Here is a 20,557-nt window from a genome sequence, read left to right on the forward strand (position 1 = left end):
GTAACTGTAGACTAGGGGTACACGCCGTTACGGCCACACCGATCAATAACCTGCCTCAGTCTGGAACAACATGGAGTAATTCATTTCAACACTACCGTAGTTAAACACTGCACACCGCGGAGGGGTTCTGAAGTAGCAGGTGTGATGAGGACACCTGGCAGCATGATGAACGCGTCAACAGGCGAATCCTTAGCTGGTAATGGTAGCGGGAGGTCAGTGATCGCATGTTAGCCCAGGGTAGGTAACTGTGCGATAGACAGCCTGATGATGTGACCCACGGCTGAGTCTTCCTGTTTATCTCACAACCCAAGTTTGTCTCGTGGCGTGTGCTGGCCTCGCTGCCACGCCCACTACCTCCCCTCCTACACTAAACTTTCCCCCAGTACCCCACCTTCAAGACTCCCCCCCACCTCCAGTACCCCACCTTCAAGACTAACCCCCAATATCCCACCTTCCAGTACCCTACCTCACCAACACCACCTTAGTTGACACCACTCAAATCTCACCCACGCCACGCGGACCTTACAAGACCCTCCCACCTGACACCACCACCTTCCACGACACACCCTGCCTGACACCACCCTCTTCCACCTTACCCGACACCACTCCCCACCTCACTCGACGTCACCCCCACCTCATCCGACGTCACCCCCACCTCACCCGACACCACCTCCACCTCTCACCTACACCATCCCACCCACACCTTTCCTACACCAACCCACCCACACCATCTGAAGTGTGTGTGAACTCTGGATGACCCATTCATTCCCCATCACTGAGCTTCGGGACACACACACACACACACAAATCGACACATCAGTTTAGGCGGGGAATAATGGATGGACTCTATCGTTGTTCACTTGTTCACTGTCAAACTTCTCTCCCCCACTAGGCATAGCGAACCCTTTAACCCTTTTTTCTGTCCCAGTACACGTCTCTCTCTCTCTCTCTCTCTCTCTCTCTCTCTCTCTCTCTCTCTCTCGGTAACGGTTATGAGGTTGTTAATTGCCAGGGATATGAACGTTCACTAGAATGAGACTGTCATGCGAAATGATTTATTTTTTTTATTTATGCGCTTTGGGTGAGGGAGGTGTGCGCCGCGTGACACAGCCAGTCTGATGGATATATAGTGATGGAGAGGCAGGCTGTTGCGCCAGCCGATTGGCGGCCATCGATCACCGCCGCTTTCTACTCTTAAGAGAGGAAACCTGGTTTGTTTACTTATCTAAGTTTAATCTGTGAGGTAACCCAGCGTTCTCGTTTTTAAATATTGTTGATTGATCTTTTAATATATCGTAATATTTGGATTGAAGATATTTGGGTAACATTCTGTCGTTTGTTTTGTTTAACTAGATATACATATATATATCCCCGTTGTTAATAGGCCATATCCGAGGACTTACAGTGTATCTAAGACAATAGTAGTATATTACGTGACCAAGCTTTACGGAGTAAATTGCACGCCTGGACTGCACTTGCAGCGCGCTTGGCGGTGCGTCTCTGCGTGGCCCTGCCTTCAGTGCGCATGCGTGGGCCGCGCCTAGTTTTGTCAAGGGGCCGTGTGTTTCCATCTCTCAGGATATCAAGTGAACAAAGGAGCGGCTACCCTCGTGGTGGCCCGATATATTAGTGGCAGGAGAATGGCGATGAATGTTGAGGGGCATGTTTAAGTAGAGACCTTCAACAAACGTGACAAGCTCCTCGCCCACTAGGCTAGTGGTTGTGTAGCCTCAGTATTTACGTATGGCGTATACTGTTATGTTTTATCATTGTCATGCTTAGTAGATTTATGTTTTCATCACTCAACTATGCATTGGTTAGCCTTTTAAAAGTATGAGTAAACTAGTTAATGATGTACCATTGTTCACTTACGGTGTCACTGTGTCAAGAGGGAAGTGCGTCTAGTTCTCGTACATGAGGCAACTTGCTGAGCACATCTCGCGCCTGCGGTGTGACGTCACATGCTCAACGATGACATCATCTTTAGGATACCATCTGCTTATAATCTCAGATTTAATCTGAGTGACAGGATAAATTTCTTTCATTTCATTTTTGTGTATCTTTATTTTCAGATGTTTATAGTATTATTGCGTGTATATATTTTGAAAGTTTTGGCTTTATTCACGTGAAATTTTATTGAAGAAGTGGCACCGTTTCTCGGGAGTGGTGGTGGCCATACTACTGTTGACTGAGAGTACTGACTGAGACAGATGCCACATGCTCTGTCCACCCGACCATAAGTCCCTTACACTGCTCCACACTCCACTCCTCCATCCTCTCTATATGTTCACTATTAATGTACATCATATGACTTCTATCGTCAATATGGTTAGTTCTCAAATCCGGGGTAAAATTGTACATATTTGTTTTATTATGCAAACGTGGAGAAGGACGACAGGCTAGCCGCGCGAAATTTACAACTCGATACAGACTAGTAAGGTTTGCGACATGTTGCGCCGCCATCCTGCCAACAGGCTGGCGGGATAAAATCATAACAGGCTGGCCTGAAGTGAGCGAGCACGTGGCGCCAACGCCAGTCATATGCCTTGTCAACTCTTGATGAACCCTAGAGCCTTGTTGAGTACAGAGCCTGGAGCTCCAGACGTGGTGGGTGTGGAGCTCTCTCCTCCTGCTCCTCCCTCCCTCCTCACCTCCCCTCCCCATTCCACCGCCAACCCGCCCACCACCAGCTACTCCGCCTCCACGTCACTCTGGGCACCGCATGTCTCGCCCGCTGGAGCCGGTAAGCACAGCATTACTTTATCGGATCTTACGCGTTCTAATCGGCTGCCGTGCTGTTGCCAATCAGTGTAGACTTCTGGTAATTACAGAGATTTGTTATTTATACAGCGATGACATTGGTAATCTGATGTTTTGTTGATGTCAGTTGTAAAACACACACACACAAAACATACGACTGCACATTGAATTCACTGAACATGATTATTATCAGTGTGTACAGCCGTGTGGACAGTTAGCAGGAGAGGTGTAGTGTGACAGGTAGTGAAGGTCGCCTCCTCACCACCAGCTCGACTACCGGGAGAGGGAAGACCCACACATTACTCAGGCTCCACCTGCATTAAATCCACTGGGTTGGAAAATACAGCATTTCATCACAGTATCGTTTATTTACCGGGAATAAAACCAATATTTTGTAACTCTTATAAACACACATTTACACGATGGTGTTTAACGAGCAAGTTAAGGTAGTGTGGACAGCGTGATGTTAACAGTAATTCTTTGAAGTGTGTTGGGTGGAAACCAGTGCGTTATTCTCGCCTGCTGCTCCTCTCTCTACCCGTCCCTGGTGCGTCTCAGCCTGACCCAATCTGTGTCTGTAGTTTCAGCCTGACCCAGTGTTTGTCTGTCCGTTTATGTCTGTCTCAGCCTGTGACTCAGTGTTGTGTTTCTCAGTGTCTGTCTCAGCCTGTCTCCGTATCCCAGTGTCTGTCTGTGTGTCAGTCTATCAACACTAGTGCCCATCTGTCTGTTTCCTCGGTGCCTCGTGCCTGCCTGTCTCTTACTGTATCCTCGTGTCCACCTGTCTTAAACCTTACTGTGTGTGTGTGGTTATCACTGCTCTTGATCCATCATAATCCCCACTCCGTCAGGATTCAACGCTGCGTCCCTTTCTCCCGACATTCTTATTTCATCCTTGGGTGTTTCTCTCTCTCTCTCTCTCTCATATATATATATATATATATATATATATATATATATATATATATATATATATATATATATATATATATATATATATATATATTCATAAACGTTTTCACGTTCTTATTTTCGTTAAGGTGTGTATAAGTGTGTGTGTGTGTGTGTGTTACCATTACGCCGTAAAATATCGAGTCATTTCTTATCCCTGATCTGTGATTTGTGGCTGTATTGTGTGGCGCCGTGTTCTGTTGTCTGTCGCATGTTGTCTTGGATGGGTATCATTGTTGTTTACCTGTATGGATGGTTGTTGCCTACCTGTATGGATGGTTGTTGCCTATTGTTTACCTGTATGGATGGTTGTTGCCTATTGTTTACCTGTATGGATGGTTGTTGCCTACCTGTATGGATGGTTGTTGCCTACCTGTATGGATGGTTGTTGCCTATTGTTTACCTGTATGGATGGTTGTTGCCTACCTGTATGGATGGTTGTTGCCTACCTGTATGGATGGTTGTTGCCTATGGATGGTTGTTGCCTACCTGTATGGATGGTTGTTGCCTATTGTTTACCTGTATGGATGGTTGTGCCTACCTGTATGGATGGTTGTTGCCTACCTGTATGGATGGTTGTTGCCCACCTGTATGGATGGTTGTTGCCTACCTGTATGGATGGTTGTTGCCTACCTGTATGGATGGTTGTTGCCTACCTGTATGGATGGTTGTTGCCTACCTGTATGGATGGTTGTTGCCCTACCTGTATGGATGGTTGTTGCCTACCTGTATGGATGGTTGTTGCCTATTGTTTACCTGTATGGATGGTTGTTGCCTACCTGTATGGATGGTTGTTGCCCTGTATGGATGGTTGTTGCCTACCTGTATGGATGGTTGTTGCCTACCTGTATGGATGGTTGTTGCCTATTGTTTACCTGTATGGATGGTTGTTGCCTACCTGTATGGATGGTTGTTGCCTATTGTTTACCTGTATGGATGGTTGTTGCCTACAGTTTACCTGTATGGATGGTTGTTGCCTGTTTACCTGGATGGATGTTTGTTCCCTGTTGTTTACCTGTATGGATGGTTGTTCCCTATTGTTTACCTGTATGGATGGTTGTTGCCTACCTGTATGGATGGTTGTTGCCTACTGTTTACCTGTATGGATGGTTGTTGCCTACTGTTTACCTGTATGGATGGTTGTTGCCTGTTTACCTGGATGGATGTTTGTTCCCTGTTGTTTACCTGTATGGATGGTTGTTCCCTATTGTTTACCTGTATGGATGGTTGTTCCCTGTTGTCAACCTGTATGGCTCTTGATCACCTGGTTGTTGTAGATTGCGTTAATGGCTGGTTGTATCGTTGTGTCAGAGTCTGTCGTATCTATATTTCATTGGTTAATTCACGTGACCTCTCAGTTGTACATCGTGTGACCTCTCAGTTGTACATCGTGTGACCTCTCAGTTGTACATCGTGTGACCTCTCAGTTGTGCATCACTTGACCTATCAGTTGTGCATCACTTGACCTATCTGTTGTGCATCACTTGACCTCTCAGTTGTGCATCACTTGACCTCTCAGTTGTACATCACTTGACCTCTCAGTTGTACATCACTTGACCTCTCAGTTGTGCATCACTTGACCTATCAGTTGTGCATCACTTGACCTATCAGTTGTGCATCACTTGACCTCTCAGTTGTACATCACAAGACCTCTCGGTTGTACATCACGTGACCTCAAACTTGTACATCTTGTGATCTATTAGTTGTGCCTCTTGTGACCTCTCAGTTGTGCATCACTTGACCTCTCAGCTGTACATCGTGTGACCTCTCAGTTGTGCATCACTTGACCTCTCAGTTGTACATCGTGTGACCTCTCAGTTGTGCATCACTTGACCTATCTGTTGTGCATCACTTGACCTCTCAGTTGTACATCGTGTGACCTCTCAGTTGTGCATCACTTGACCTATCAGTTGTGCATCACTTGACCTCTCAGTTGTACATCGTGTGACCTCTCAGTTGTGCATCACTTGACTTATCAGCTGTACACTCACGCTCGCCATAGTGTCGATGCACCCTCTACGGCTACTACTGGCTCGAGGGAAGCCGTATAGTGATGTTAAGTATAGTAATGGTAAATAAGTGTCGTGATGTCACTAAAAAAATCAGTATCGTGCACATGACCTCTCAGTTTCAGATACCATGAACATATCGTTGAGGTATATGAATACGTGATTAAGCTCTCAATGAACATGTAAACAGACCTTTCTACCCTATGAGGTTACCAGAATTACCTCAATACTATACAGGCCAGTCTCCACCCTCGCTCATGTAAACAAACACTACCGGTATATATTTATAGACGATAATGTTAATAAAAAAAGAAACAATAAACCGGCCCCGGGTATTGTTTATTCGGCGAGTGTTATTTGAAAGTGTAAATAATAGTTCATTTTAACACGTGTATTGTGTGTTATGGAAGGGACATAACACCAGGCCGGCGTTGCTACAAATGACAGCTAATGGTGCAGGGGAGAGTACTCGTGCGTGGGATGTATTGTGGCACCTGCGGAAATTTAATGGCGCGGGGGGATAGTGGTGGTGGTGGTAGTAGTAGTAGTAGTAGTAGTAGTAGTAGTAGTAGTAGTGAGAGGATGGATATTTTTCCCTAGTGCTGGGAGGTAGTATTTAACGGAGTAGGATTTTGTCTATTGTTTCAGGATATTCAGGGTGGGATATATATATACATATATATGCAAGTATATATACTGTGTTGTAGGTAGCTCTCTCTCTCTCTCTCTCTCTCTCTCTCTCTCTCTCTCTCTCTCTCTCTCTCTCTCTCTCTCTCTCTCACAGGGGTAGAGAATATCCTAGCAACCAACTCGATAACATGAGCACTTTTATTTACCACATGAACATTAACCCCTAACTTGGTCTCAGTTGTTGTTTCCTAGGTTAGGTTAGGTTATGGGACACCAGGTTGGGACTATTATTAAGTTTGGACTTGTGTGTGATGTACTGGTCTGTCCTCAATGGTCATCCTTCCTCGCCTTACCTCACTCATCCTCACTTCTCAGATATCCAGGGTAGGGGGCGTCTCATACCCTAGGTTGAGCCCCACGTGTTTAACACTATATACTGTCATTAAGATAAACCAGGAGGAGGAATACTGCTCTCAGCTGTGCACAGTGAAGAGATACCGAGGGAATAAGACGCAGCTGTGCACATTCAGGGGGGGGGAGGGTTAGAGGGGGTAGGGGGGCTTATACAGCTGTTGGTAGGGGAGGGGGCGTAAGAGATTCAGGTTGAGTTGAGTTGCGAGTAGGGGATGAGAGAGGGTCAGGTATTCTGTGGGTAGTGGAGGGGCAAGTCACAGGAGGAGTGGAGGGGGGGTCAGACACGGCTGGGAGATGAGGGAGGGTGTTGGTCGCGTGGTTGGGGGGCGGGGGGGTCCAGCAGGTGGTTTAGGACTATAGATGAGAGGTGTTGTTATTTCCTGTTGAGGGTTATAGCGGTAGTGACTAGTGACTGACTGGTGCATCCTCGGGCCCTGAGGACGAGCAGTCGACAGTACCTGCATGGCATAGGCACCGTAGGATGACTGGGAGGGTTTATGCCCACTTTGTCAACTCTGAAAATGTCACTTGTATCCAGAGTGTCTACTGTTAGTTAATGATGACCTAACCTAACGTAATGGGAGTAGGCGGACGGACTGGGATGTTACCGGCTGGCAGTGTGTGTTCGAAGCGTGTTTGTGGATTTTAAAAAGTGTGCACGGCTGCTCTGGGGAGTTATGTAAACAGTGGGGATAGGTTTTTTTTTTGGGGGGGGTGGATGTGAAGCTTGGAGCGTCGACAGCTTAGGAGGCAACGTAGTGAGGCTGAGAGTGATGACTGGTACAGGGTGGTGTGTCCCAGGTGGTGGTGGAGTCTTAAGCGTGGGTATCAGGGCGTTGATCCGGGTGCAAGGGGGGGCTTTGAGATGGGCATTAGGGCGTTGACAAGGGTATCAGGGCGTTGACGTGGGTATTAGAGACATGCCATGGTTGTTAGGGGGCGTCGGAGAAGCTGTTGAAACGTCAGTCTACGTTTATAGGATTAGGAAGGCGGCGTTAGAGTGTCGGGGTATTTGTCAAGGTGATGATGTTAGCATTAGGGTGTGATCGAGCCCGAGGCAGGTTGTCCAGGCTGGTCCCGACTGTACTCCCAAGACTCAAGTTGAAGAGTTGAAAGTTTTTGAAGGAAAATTAGAAAATATTCGATAATTTGGAGATCATTCGGTATTGAGTGTATATCTTGTATGATAATAGACTTTAATGCAATTCTAATTAATATTTTTCAATTCCAAGACTGAGGATGGTGGTGTAGCAGCATCCACGCCTCAGAGTATTAGTCATATCTGTCTCCACTGTATAACACTAGAAGTATGTTTTTCCTTTTAGTATGTTAAGTATGTAGTGGGAGGAGAGGGGGGTATTCTGTCGCGGTTGAATCTCCTCTCTTAAAGAACAAGGATCGGACACGTTATACACCTTGCTGAGTGTTGGGCCAGGCTGTGAGAGACGACTGGACACACTGTAATAAATATAAGACCTCGAGTAAAGTCGTAATGAGACAAGAAACATTCAAGCGACACAATCTATGACGCTCGCCTCGCGGAGTAAAAATTTGAAGTATGTTTTTTTGACTAGCTTAAGGATACGGCGAGTCATTGACGAAGGAAGAACTTCACTCTTGCATTAAATCCTTTTAGTAGTGTGATGGGAGGCTGGGCACTACAGTATCAGCTCCTGTTCACCTCTGACAAGGGTACCAGACCTCCTCCTCCCCCCCCCCAACCACCAACCACCGCCAGGGCTACCTGCACCCACAGGCAGAGATGAAGAGATTTGTGTCTCCTCCAAGTTGTGCTTCATTAACTCGCCTCAGTTACGTCTTGACCAACAAACATTGTAGTTGTCTGCTGGTTGTACCTTATACATATAATGTTTCCCTGGTTAGTTCTGTCGCTTACACCTGGGGTTATAGTCGTATGGCTATGGTTAGTTTAGGTTAGGTTAGTATGAAAAGTCTCCCTCTTGTCTCAAAACATGGGAGATGATGGGAGGGGGTAAGAGGCAGTAGGGGGAGGAGGACAACGATGGGGAGGTCACCGTATCATTTAACAGCGACGCTCCTCCTCACCTTGACGAATTAAACACACCTTAATGGTTCCAGTACTAGTTGACTTGTGAAACCTCCTCGTTGTTTGTATCCTTGAACGACGCGTGCTTTAACAACTAAGCCTTTAAATCACCGTCCACAAGTCCCGGTGTCTGCCTTAGAGAACAAGTTTTAAGTTTTTATTTTTACGTTCATTTGTATCTTGAATTATTTTTGTGTTTTTGGCATTTCAGTGGAGATCATTGAAGAGAGTTGTCATATACAAATAATCACGGTTCCTTTTGTGTTTAATTACTAAAATCTATCAATCAAAGCAAATTGGTAACGGTTCGTGTATAAAAAGTTTTGTTAAAAGGTTCCAACACTGAGTTATATATTAAAAAAAATTGTGATCTTGTTTGTTATATTATTTCGTCAGTGGGCATCAATCGTTGTTAAAGCGAGTTCTTTTTTGCGTATAATTAATGTAACGTATCAAAGCAACTCAAAATTAAGGCTTAACAAATAAAAAGCCTGGGGATGTTGGCTGCCCTATTACGATTTTAAATCACTCTAAACAAGGCTCCATGGTGATGTCGGTAATGCTTTCACATTTATAATCAAAGGAGATAGTTTTAGGAAGCCTTTACCTCGCTAGTGTAGTGTACAGCCTCACTGGTAGCATGCGTTCACTGGGTAAAAACATTGACCGCTCGACCTGTGCCTCGGAGAATATACAAACCCGACGGAATTTATGTATTTTTCAGTACACTTTTTTTTTTTTTTTTTTTTTTTGTTTTACATATTTATGGAGGCTGTGTTTGTGCTGGTGACGAGGAAGGTGTTGGTACATGGGGAAGTGGGTGGGGGAGAGTAGAGGTTGTATGGCCTGATGAGAGGAAGGCAAGTGTGTGTGTGTGTAATAGTAGTAGTAGTAGTGTGTGTGTGTAATAGTAGTAGTAGTAGTAGTAGTAGTAGTGTGTGTATGTGTAGCAAGGTGTAGCAAGAAGGTGTGAGAGGTAGTGTGTGGTAGGAAATGGGATATGGGGTGAGGTGATAGTCAGATAAGAAATGATTACGGGCCATGGTAGGAGAGGAGGAGGTAGGGGGTGCGTGCAGGAAGGGGTGGGGGGAGAAGAGTAGAGGGTGTGTTGTGGTTTTTGGGGGGAGAAGAGTTAGAGGGTGTGTTGTGGTTGTTGGTGGTGAGTGGTAGTACCTGGGGCACAACCTGTGAGTGGTGGTAGTGTAGTACCTGGGACACGACCCAGAGTGGTAGTGTGTAGTACCTGGGACACGACCTGTGAGTGGTAGTAGTGTGGTACCTGGGACGACACCTGACATGAGTGGTAGTAGTGTGGTACCTGGGACACGACTCAGAGTGGTAGGTGGCACCTGGGACACGACCTGTGAGTGGTGGTGGTGTGTACCCAGGACACGACCTGTGAGGTAGTAGTGTAGTACCTGGGACACGACCTGTGAGTGGGTAGTAGTGTGGTACCTGGGACACGACCTGTGAGTGGTAGTAGTGGTACCTGGGACAACGACCTGTGAGGTGTAGTGGTGTAGTGTGTAGTACCTGGGACACGACCTGGTGTGAGTGGTAGTAGTGTGGTACCTGGGACACGACCTGTGAGTGGTGAAGAGCTGGTAGTGTAGTACCTGGGGACACAAACCTGTGAGTGGTGGTAGTGTGGTACCTGGGACACGACCTGTAGTGTAGTAGCACTGGGGGCACACCCAGGAGTAGTAGTGTGGTACCTGGGACACGACCTGTGAGTGGTAGTAGTAGTACCTGGGACACGACCCCACTGAGTGGTAGTAGTGTGGTACCTGGGACACGACCTGTGAGTGCTGGTAGTGTAGTACCTGGGACACGACCTGTGAGTGGTAGTAGTGTGGTACCTGGGACACGACCTGTGAGTGCTGGTAGTGTAGTACCTGGGACACGACCTGTGAGTGGTGGTAGTGTGGTACCTGGGACACGACCTGTGAGTGGTAGTAGTGTAGTACCTGGGACACGACTTGTGAGTGGTAGTAGTGTAGTACCTGGGGCACGACCTGTGAGTGGTAGTAGTGTAGTACCTGGGACACGACCTGTGAGTGGTAGTAGTGTAGTACCTGGGACACGACCTGTGAGTGGTAGTAGTGTAGTACCTGGGACACGACCTGTGAGTGCTGGTAGTGTAGTACCTGGGACACGACCTGTGAGGAAATTGACTTCCTGACATTTCATCTCTTGTGTTTCTTGCTGTTAATATTAAATGAGTCCACCGTTCACACTAATTTTACATCACGTCACTGAACACTTGGGTATAATACTCAAGATTGACTGTGTGGTGGCCAGGGTAGATTAGTTCTAGCTGTGTATGTCTTGTAATTTGAGAGGTTTGTGTAATGAGCGATTTAAGCACACATACAGATACAAACACACATACACACTCCGTGAATATGAAGTAGATGGGAAGAAGAGGTTTATCTGGAGTGTAGCGAGACGCGGGCGTGTCTTCCCCCAGTGTACCGCTACACTTGCTAGTCGGCTGGTCTTGAAGCAGAAACCTCAGTGGACGGCTTCATTAGTCCCTCCGCCACCAAGGGGGAGTAAACATAAGAGGAGGAAGGGAAAGGGTAGGAGGCTGAGGGGGAAGGAAAGGGAGATGGGGAATGTTTACACACACAGCTTTTATTATATATTTTTTTCAATACACGTATGTAAGTAGCAGTCTAGCTATAGTTACTGTATGTACTAAGTGTTAGGGTAGACACGAAACACGGAGGCTAGTTAGTACCGGATCTAACTATGGGTGACCCAGGGACAGTTTGGTTTGTACCCGGACGAACAACATTGCTTAGTCGTGCATGGGGTACGTGGTTGCGTATTACTGGGCCAAACTAGATTATAGAGGATTCAGTTACTTCCTGAAGGAGGCGATGCAGGGGGTCAAGGTTTGGAGATCATTGCAGAGGTTGAGTTAGGTTATACAGTACTGGGTCACGTAGGTAAATAAACCACTCACATCTGGTCGAATCGTCATAAGGGTCATGCAAAGGTCAAGCTAGGTCATTATGGGTCTCTTAAAGATTAAAATCGGTCAAACTAGGCTGAGGTGAGTCTTGCCGGGGTTTGTTGTCATGGGTGGGTACAGGTGTAGGAGGGAGGGAGGGGGTGGGTAGGTGCCAGGTAAGACGGTGCGAATGACCGGTTCTTGAGGTGGCCTCTTGGGTGCGGCCTAGTTCATTCAACCTTCTTCACGGTTCCCCTTTTCCTCCTCCCACCCCTCTCCACATCCCCCCCACCTCCTCCCACCTCTCCACATCCCCCCCTCCTCCTCCCACCCCCGCCTCCTCCACCTGCCCCTCCTCTTGTCGAGTTTGCAGTCATACTTCCTTTAAGTTTTCCTCTTAAGTCTTTTACACAAGCTTTCCAAACTGGTTACCGTAGCTAGTTTTAACCCCCTTGAGTGCCATGCTGATTCGTTGGGTTTATACTGAAGTACGACATCTTGAGTACAATGTCTTAACCCCTTGAGTGTGGTGATTTAACCTCGAGTATGGTGATTTAACCTCGAGTATGGTGATTTGACCCCTTGAGTGTGGTGATTTAACCTCGAGTATGGTGATTTAACCTCTTGAGTATGGTGATTTGACCCCTTGAGTGTGGTGATTTAACACCTTGAGAGTGGTGATTTAACACCTTGAGTGTGGTTTATTAACCCCTTCAATACAGTATCTTTACCTATTGAGTACGATAAATAAACCCCTTGAGTACGAGACTTCTCTTAATTTCGCGATTTAACTTCTTTAGTACAGTGACTTAACCCCTCGAGTACAATATTTTAACCGTTTTAGTACGATGACCACCACCATCATTACCACTACCACCAATAACACCACTACCGTTAACCACCACCATCTCCCATACCATCCAGCTATCTCCACCACCAGCCACGTTTTCCCGCTCCCTGCTGGGTAGTCTGTTGTATGCACAGACTCCAGCTGGTGGTACCTGGATGGTGGTCACAGTTGGCCTGCAATTAACCTTCATGTTTTACACTCACCATCCATGATCATAGCTTCCACACTATCACTCACCATCACCTCCATCAACTCATTATCACCTCCATCACCACTTTCACCATCACTCACCACCACTCACCATCGTCCCTCCCACCCCCTACCCTAGTGAGGTCATGTGCGCCTAGAGAGCGAGGCAGCCAGCCCAAGTCACTCAGGTTCATCGGCTTTAAACGTCATAATTAATGTAGGTTTTTGCGGCAAGTTGTCAAATTGGGACGGCTGGGTTGTAGGGCTTCGGTACGTAGTAGTGGAGGGGGCGGGGCAGGTCATAATTAGTGGTTCACCTCACCTGTAGCTAATGGCTCTATCGTGTTTTAAGATGTTTGTTATGGTGAGGAAGGGGTAGTGTATGGTGAGCGGGGTAGTGTATGGTGAGGGGGTAGTGTATGGTGAGGGTAGTGTATGGTGAGCGGGGTAGTGTGTGGTGAGCGGGGTAGTGTATGGTGAGGTGTGTTTGGTGAGGGGGGTAGTGTATGGTGAGCGGGATAGTGTATGGTGAGCGGGATAGTGTATGGTGAGGGGTAGTGTATGGTGAGGAAGGGGTAGTGTATGTGATGGTGAGGGGGTAGTGTATGGTGAGCGGGGTAGTGTATGGTGAGGGGGTGTTGTGTTTGGTGAGGGGGGTAGTGTATGGTGAGCGGGATAGTGTATGGTGTGGAGAGTTGTGTTTGGTGAGGCGGAAGTTGTATGATGTGTTGCTGTGTATGGTGGTTTAAGGTGTTGGTAATTGAATACAATGAATCACTCCGTTGAGTTCGATGACTTAACCCTCTCAATCATTAATACGATGACATTAGATTCAGGGTGGTTTAAGTCATTGTACTCAAGGGTTTAATAATAATCCAAGTCATTATGATCAGAGAGTTAATTTATGTTCTTAGCGTCAACAAGAAACAAATGCGTAGTAGGGAAGAGGGTGGGGTCAGTCAACACCACCCCGCAATACCTTGTTTTAACCTTTTATTGTCTGGTTTAGTTTTTTGTTAATGACGTCACTGGTGTGGGTAGATAAGGTAGACAAATAGACGGTCGTGTAGGTGTATATGAGACAGGTAGACAGGTAAGGTGTGCGTGTAGGTGTTGTGAGGGGGTAGACAGGGCGGCCTTGGTAGGTGACGGAGGTGCTACTGTGAGGCAAAAGTCAAGGGACTCACCTCTCCCGTTACTGGTGTTGGTTCATGAGCGGACACACACACACACACACACACACACACACACACACACACACCAGGCTAACCCATAAGTGTATTTTTTTTGACACGTAGAAAAAACAATCAGCAGTTGGAATCATTGAGGAGTCGTCAACATATTTCTCCCAGTCACCCGCCCGTCCAACCCGCTGTGGATATGTAAAGCTTCGTTCATGATCCACACAGACCCAGGCCGTGGTCCTGCCTACACTACCTCGCTGAATAGTTGTCGTCATCAGCTGGTCTCCCTTACTCTACCCTCTCCCTCTCGTTCTCTTTCTCCGTTTCTTTATTCCTCTGTCCTCTCCCTCCGTCAGTACCTCCTCTCCCTCACATCAACACCCGTCTATTAGTCTTTTCCCTCCCTTAGTCTAGTCCCCCTTCTTCCTCCTTGCCTCCTTTCTTCTTCGTCTATTCTCTTCCTCTCTTTACCAACATTCATCCTTCCTTCCATCTCACCCTCTCCTTTCTTTCTCTCAGCTTCTCTCTCCTCCCTTTCTTCCTTTGCCTCCACCCTCCCCTTCCCCGCCACCAACACCCGTCCTCCCTCCCACTCTTCTTCCTCTCCTTCTATCCCCTCCTCCTTTCCCTTCTTCTCTTCCCCTCACCAACACCCACCCTTCCTTCCTTCCTCACTCCTCTCTACCTTCCTCCAATCACCAACACACTCTCTTCCTCTCTCCCTCTTTTCTGCCTCCCTGTAATCACAACACTCCTTCCCTCCTCGCTGCCTCTCCAATCCCCTCCCTCCCTCCCTCTCACCCTGCTCCCCTCACCAATACCTTACCTCCTTCCCCTCAACAACACCCTCCCTCCCTCTCCTCTCTCACCCTCCCTCCCTCCCTCTCACCCTGCTCCCCTCACCAATACCTTACCTCCTTCCCCTCAACAACACCCTCCCTCCCTCTTCCCCACTCGTGTCAACTCTGTCCCCTGGAGAAGGTGTGGCGGCAGCTGTACACGTCACTGCCAAGATTTAATTTCAAAAGTACGAACATTTTCTGTCGTTGTTTGCCTCCCTCGCCGCGGGAAAATGCTCCTTTTTGATGTGCTAGGGCGAGGCTGGGGTGCAGGTGTCGACAGTTCAGGAGCTCGTGACTTGTGTGGTGGAGGAGCAAGTGGCATTCTGGACCAGCAGTCACCAGTCTGGATTACTGGATTAATGTTGACTTCAGGAAAATACTAAAGGGTTTATAGCATGGTAGAATGAGGGCTCAGTTGAACACACACACACACACACACACACACACACACACACACACAAACACACACACACACACACACACACTCACACACTCACACACACTTTACGATACGAATTGTTTGCTATTTGTTATAAGGTTAGGAGTGATTTATCGTGAAGGTTGTGCTGTAGTGACTGGTGTAGAGATCGTCCAGCTATGCCCGTAGTAATGTATTATGCTGGTGTGGGCGGACAGACTCACGGTTGTGTTTATAAAGTCTTTCTTGAATTACATAGAACTTAAGATCTGTTTATATATGCGAATTAATACATCGAGTTAGGATTAATTACAGGTAGTAAGTCTGATTTTATGATGGCGTTCCGTTTATATGAATTGTATAACAACTCAGTCAGGTTGGGGAGTGTGTTATATCCGAGCCGTCAGTGGCAGGTAAGAATTTCCGGAGCCTTGTATACCTGGTCAGACCTGGCCGGAAGTTGCCTCCTGTCCACCTGCGCCGCGGCGTTTGACGAGAAGGGATACAGCTGGGCCATGGGGGGGGGGGGGGGTGAGGGAGACAGGGGTTGAGGGATTCCACTGTACGCCTCTCAAGCTTATGGTAGAGGAACCAGTCCAGCCGACACTTAGGGTATGGTTTAACTGAGACACCTTTGTTTACACTGTAGATACTATAGTGGCGAGTCTCTCTCTCTCTCTCCTTTTCTATCTTGCTTCCTCTCTATCATAAAATGTGACGTGTAGGTAAGGAGAGAGGCAGAGAAAAAGAGCGACTAGGCACAGTTGTTGTAGGGTAAAAGAAGATGATTTATAGACGGCAAAAGACGTGGGGCTGCAACATATGGAAGGGGGAGTATCAAGGGAAGGGAGGGTTAAGTAGGTGATGGGTGTGGTGAGGGGTTATGTATGGTGTGTGGTGAGGGGTTATGTATGGTGTGTGTGGTTATGTAGGGTGAGGGCTATGTATGGTGTGTGTGGTGAGGGTTATGTATGGTGTGTGGTGAGGGGTTATGTATGGTGTGTGGTGAGGAGTTATGTATGGTGTGTGGTGAGGGGTTACGTATGGTGTGTGGTGAGGGGTTATGTATGGTGTGTGGTGAAAGGGTTACGTGTGATGTGTGGTGAGGGGTTATGTATGGTGTGTGGTGATCTCTCTCCTCCCCTGCCAGGCCGGCGTCTTACTGTATTTGCTGGTTATTACGCCTGTATCTTGTTTGAGTTTGTAGCGATAAACAAGTCACCTGAGCCTCATGTACCTTGGCTTAATATCATTATTCTTGTCCCTTTACATTTTATTGACTCGGGAGACAGAAGGTATAGGGGAATGTTTTCCTGTTGATAATAGTATACAGAGTACAAGGACCCGTGAGCCTGGCGGTGACTTATGGGGGGGGATATCAGAGAATTGGGTTCGTTTTCTATTGAGTGTTAGGACAATAAGATGAGACTATTACAGTACAAACATGTGTGGTGAAGGTGTGGGCGATATACTTCACGTCATTGTTATACAGCGATGCTTAATGTGTTGTGAAGGAGTTGATGATTGTTTGTGTGGAGTCATTGGTGTGAGGTAAACAGGCCGTTCACACACACCGGGTGCCGCTGCCATCTACTGTGACCAATGTAATGACACGTACAATGTAGCATCGATCTGGGTGTCACCATGAATAGTTTGAGATTTTATTACACCAACGCCTGGGATAAATATATCCTAGGTAAAAATATATCCATGGACAGTGTCTAGTATAATGGTCTGTAGTTATTACTGGGTGACACCGCTTGCAGGTATATTACAGCGTGGGTGGTGCCCCTCTGAGCAACAGCCGCGTAATTGTTGTGGACTCCGACACCTGCGAGAAAAATGTTATAGTCTGTCAAGTATAAATATGCTGGGTAGGTATGTGTGTGTGTGTGTGTGTGTGTGTGTGTTGTATATTACACCTGGCGGGGAGAGGGCGCAGGGAAGGGAACCATTTCTCGGGGTCAGAGGTGGCGAGGAGCGATACTGTCTTGGGAATGTTTGTGTGTGAAGACGTTCAGAGTAAATCTTTGAGCTTCAAAAATCAGTGTTATGGCATCCTTAGACACAAGATTGTATACATAGAAATATTGAAGTGTTTTGGGGAGATGTACACCTGAACCCTTTTTTTTTATGCTTGAAGGTCATTTCAGAAGTTTTGTGTGGGCATAACAACTGATGTTTTTGGCCCTTAGACATAATATTAAAGTCTTTCAACACACCCGTGAACACCAAAATACAGCATCGCACCACCTCTGAACCTCTGAGATGATGCCTTGATTTGTGAGACTATCAGCTGTGTGGGAGAACCCTTGTAATAGTTGGTAAAGTGTGGAGGAGAAAACGTATTGGCAGCAGGATCTGTTAAGCAGCGTCCCGCCACCATGTCGGCAGTACTGCGTTGTGATGAAAAGTTTAGGATATTCTGAAGACGACGTAGTTGCGAGATACTTATGTCGCTTACACAATTTTGGAGAAACTTCTAAGATTCAATTTACAAAAATAATCTTGGTATGTAATTTTTGGGAAAAATTTACGATATTAATGTTGATTCTTCTTTTACGTTGATAGAAAATGGGTAGTTTGTCGAGGGGGTGTATAGTGTAGTGTAGGGTGTGACAAGCTGCTGGTTCAGTGGGCGTGTTTATCACTTAAGCAGCTGGTGCTCTGAGCCTCGCCATGACGCGCCGCAGTTGTGTCAGTTTGTTTATTTCAGTCTTGGACGAGAGTGTTTGTGACAGTCTTGGAGGATCTAAACTTTCTATAAATATGTGGGGGAGTTACGTGGGTGTTGCAAGCGTGTATATAAATGTGTGTGTGTGTGAGAGAGAGATGGTTGATGACCTAACATGACTCTTACCACCAGTACCGCCGCCACACCCATCCACCACATCAGTCTACGCCCTGACCCGCTCCACGTCAACACCCTCCACAGTACACCACTCCCTTATTCCTCCCACGTGTTTATCCTTACCTCCTCCTTCAGAGAAACTCACCAAAGAAGTATTGTTTTTTGAGGGAAAATAAGTTTAGTTTACCATTAATGAGTTAACATAAGCCTTCATCATGCACCAAGTTAACTCAGAAGGCCAATTGTGAAGTATTAGCCAGTACGCAATCTCGTGGTTCAGTGATAATGGATGTTGTTGATGGTGGGGTGGGTGATAAGAGTAGTAACGTGTCTTATTGAACAGCGGGTGTAGGAGGCAGTGATAACCGTAGTACAGTGTCAAGTAGGGTGCCGGTGGAGAGAACCCCGCCATGTCCTGATACACACACACACACGCACCGGAGCAGCGCGTCCCGGTAAAGTAACTCTTATCTAAATCCCGGTGTGTGTGTGTGACCTTATGTCTCCAGAGTCAAGAAATCCAGGCGGTGATAAGATAAACGGGTGGAGATAAGATAATGCCACATTTTTGTTGCTGCAAGATACAATCCAGGCTGAAGTATGGTACGGGGGTCGCGTCGCCTTCAGCCCTGTCGGAGTATTGCCGCTCGGGACACTATTTTTATTTTTTTTTTTTTATTTATTTATTTTTTTTTGCGAGAAATTCTGTCCCGGGAAAAAAATAATCCGCTGTATCGCCACGTAACCCGACTCAGATTAAGTTAGGTTGCGATGCTTTTTTTTCTCTCCGGAATTTCTGGTTTCTGGTTAAGGAAAAATAAAACTGGTGGACCAGGAAGGGGGGAGAGGAGAGAAAGGCTGAGTGAGGGGCTTAAAAAATATTGTGTTGTGTCATGTTGGAAACTCTTGGATGACGTAAGTTGACGGTACTGTATGTAGTATGTCGGAGGTTGATGTGTATGTTTCAACAACCGGTATTAGTGTACACAGTAATTATCATGTACACCGTCACACAAGATTAAAACATAGAAAAAGACTTGTTATAATGTGACGACTGCTCATAATGTAATGTTCTCGCCCGCCGCCCCACACCCCCACACCCTCCCCACACCCCTACCACCCCACCGCCCACATACCCCCACCACCCCATACCCCACACCCTCACCCCACCCCCACACCCTCCACCACCCACACCCCCACACCACCCCACACCCCCACACCCATAGTCCCACCCCACCACCCACCCCTACCACCCCACACCCCACCCCATACCCCCTACCCCACATACCCCCACATGCCCCCACCACCCCACATCCTTGCCACCCCACATCCCTGCCACCCCCTCCTCCCCCAACCCCGCCCCACCACCACGCCGCCCCACCACCTCCCCACTCCCCTCCTCCCCACACCTCCGCCTCCCCCAACCCCACCACCCACACCCCACCACCCCACCTCCTTGCCCCACACCTCCGCCAGCCAGTTGTGGTTAGTTTCACCCATTAACATAGTAATAAAATGAGTAGAGGTGAAAACGTCTGGAAAATTCGCTCACCCCTTCACCTCTCACCTTCCTTCACTTACATCTCCTCACCGTCCACTTTCACCTTCTCTCGTCTCTCCATTCTTCACCTCTCACCTTCTCTTACTTACATCTCTACTCTTCTCACCGTCCTTCTTCGTCTCTCACCTCTTCCCAAATCCTTTACTTTTCTTCTGTACCTTTCATCCATTCAATACATCCTCATCCCATACCGTCACCCCTTACCGCCATCACTCACCCCTCTCCGTCACCCCTCATCGTCATCCGTCGCCCCTTACCGTCATCCGTCACCTCTTACCGTCATCCGTCACCTCTCACCTCTCCAGTACCTCCCCCCTCGTCGTCTGGCTGCCCCCCTTGTTTACCTGGCCAACCTCGTCTACGTTAATGTTTACGTAATTTGACGGATCCGTTGATGGTTGGAGGGGGCTGACGTGTTTACTGCTGGGCCTGACCTGAGGTACTTACCGTAGGAGGCGTTATGGAGGTACTTGCCGTAGGAGGCGTTATAGAGGTATTTACCATAGGAGGCGTTATAGAGGTACTTACCGTAGGAGGCGTTATAGAGGTACTTACCGTAGGAGGCGTTATGGAGGTACTTACCGTAGGAGGCGTTATGGAGGTACTTACCGTAGGAGGCGTTATATAGGTACTTACCGTAGGAGTTATAAAGGTACTTACCGTAGGAGTTATAGAGGTACTTACCGTAGGAGGCGTTATAGAGGTACATACCGTAGGAGGCGTCATAGAGGTACTTACCGTAGGAGACGTTATAGAGGTACTTATCGTAGGAGTTATAGAAGTACTTACTGGGAGGGGAATCATCGAGGTATCTACAGAATAATGGATTATAGGAAAAGGTAACTTGGGATTTACACTGGCAGGAATATAC

The sequence above is a fragment of the Homarus americanus genome, unplaced genomic scaffold, assembly GCF_018991925.1.
Source record: "Homarus americanus isolate GMGI-L3 unplaced genomic scaffold, GMGI_Hamer_2.0 scaffold41149, whole genome shotgun sequence".
In the NCBI taxonomy this organism is placed as follows: Eukaryota; Metazoa; Arthropoda; class Malacostraca; order Decapoda; family Nephropidae; genus Homarus; species Homarus americanus.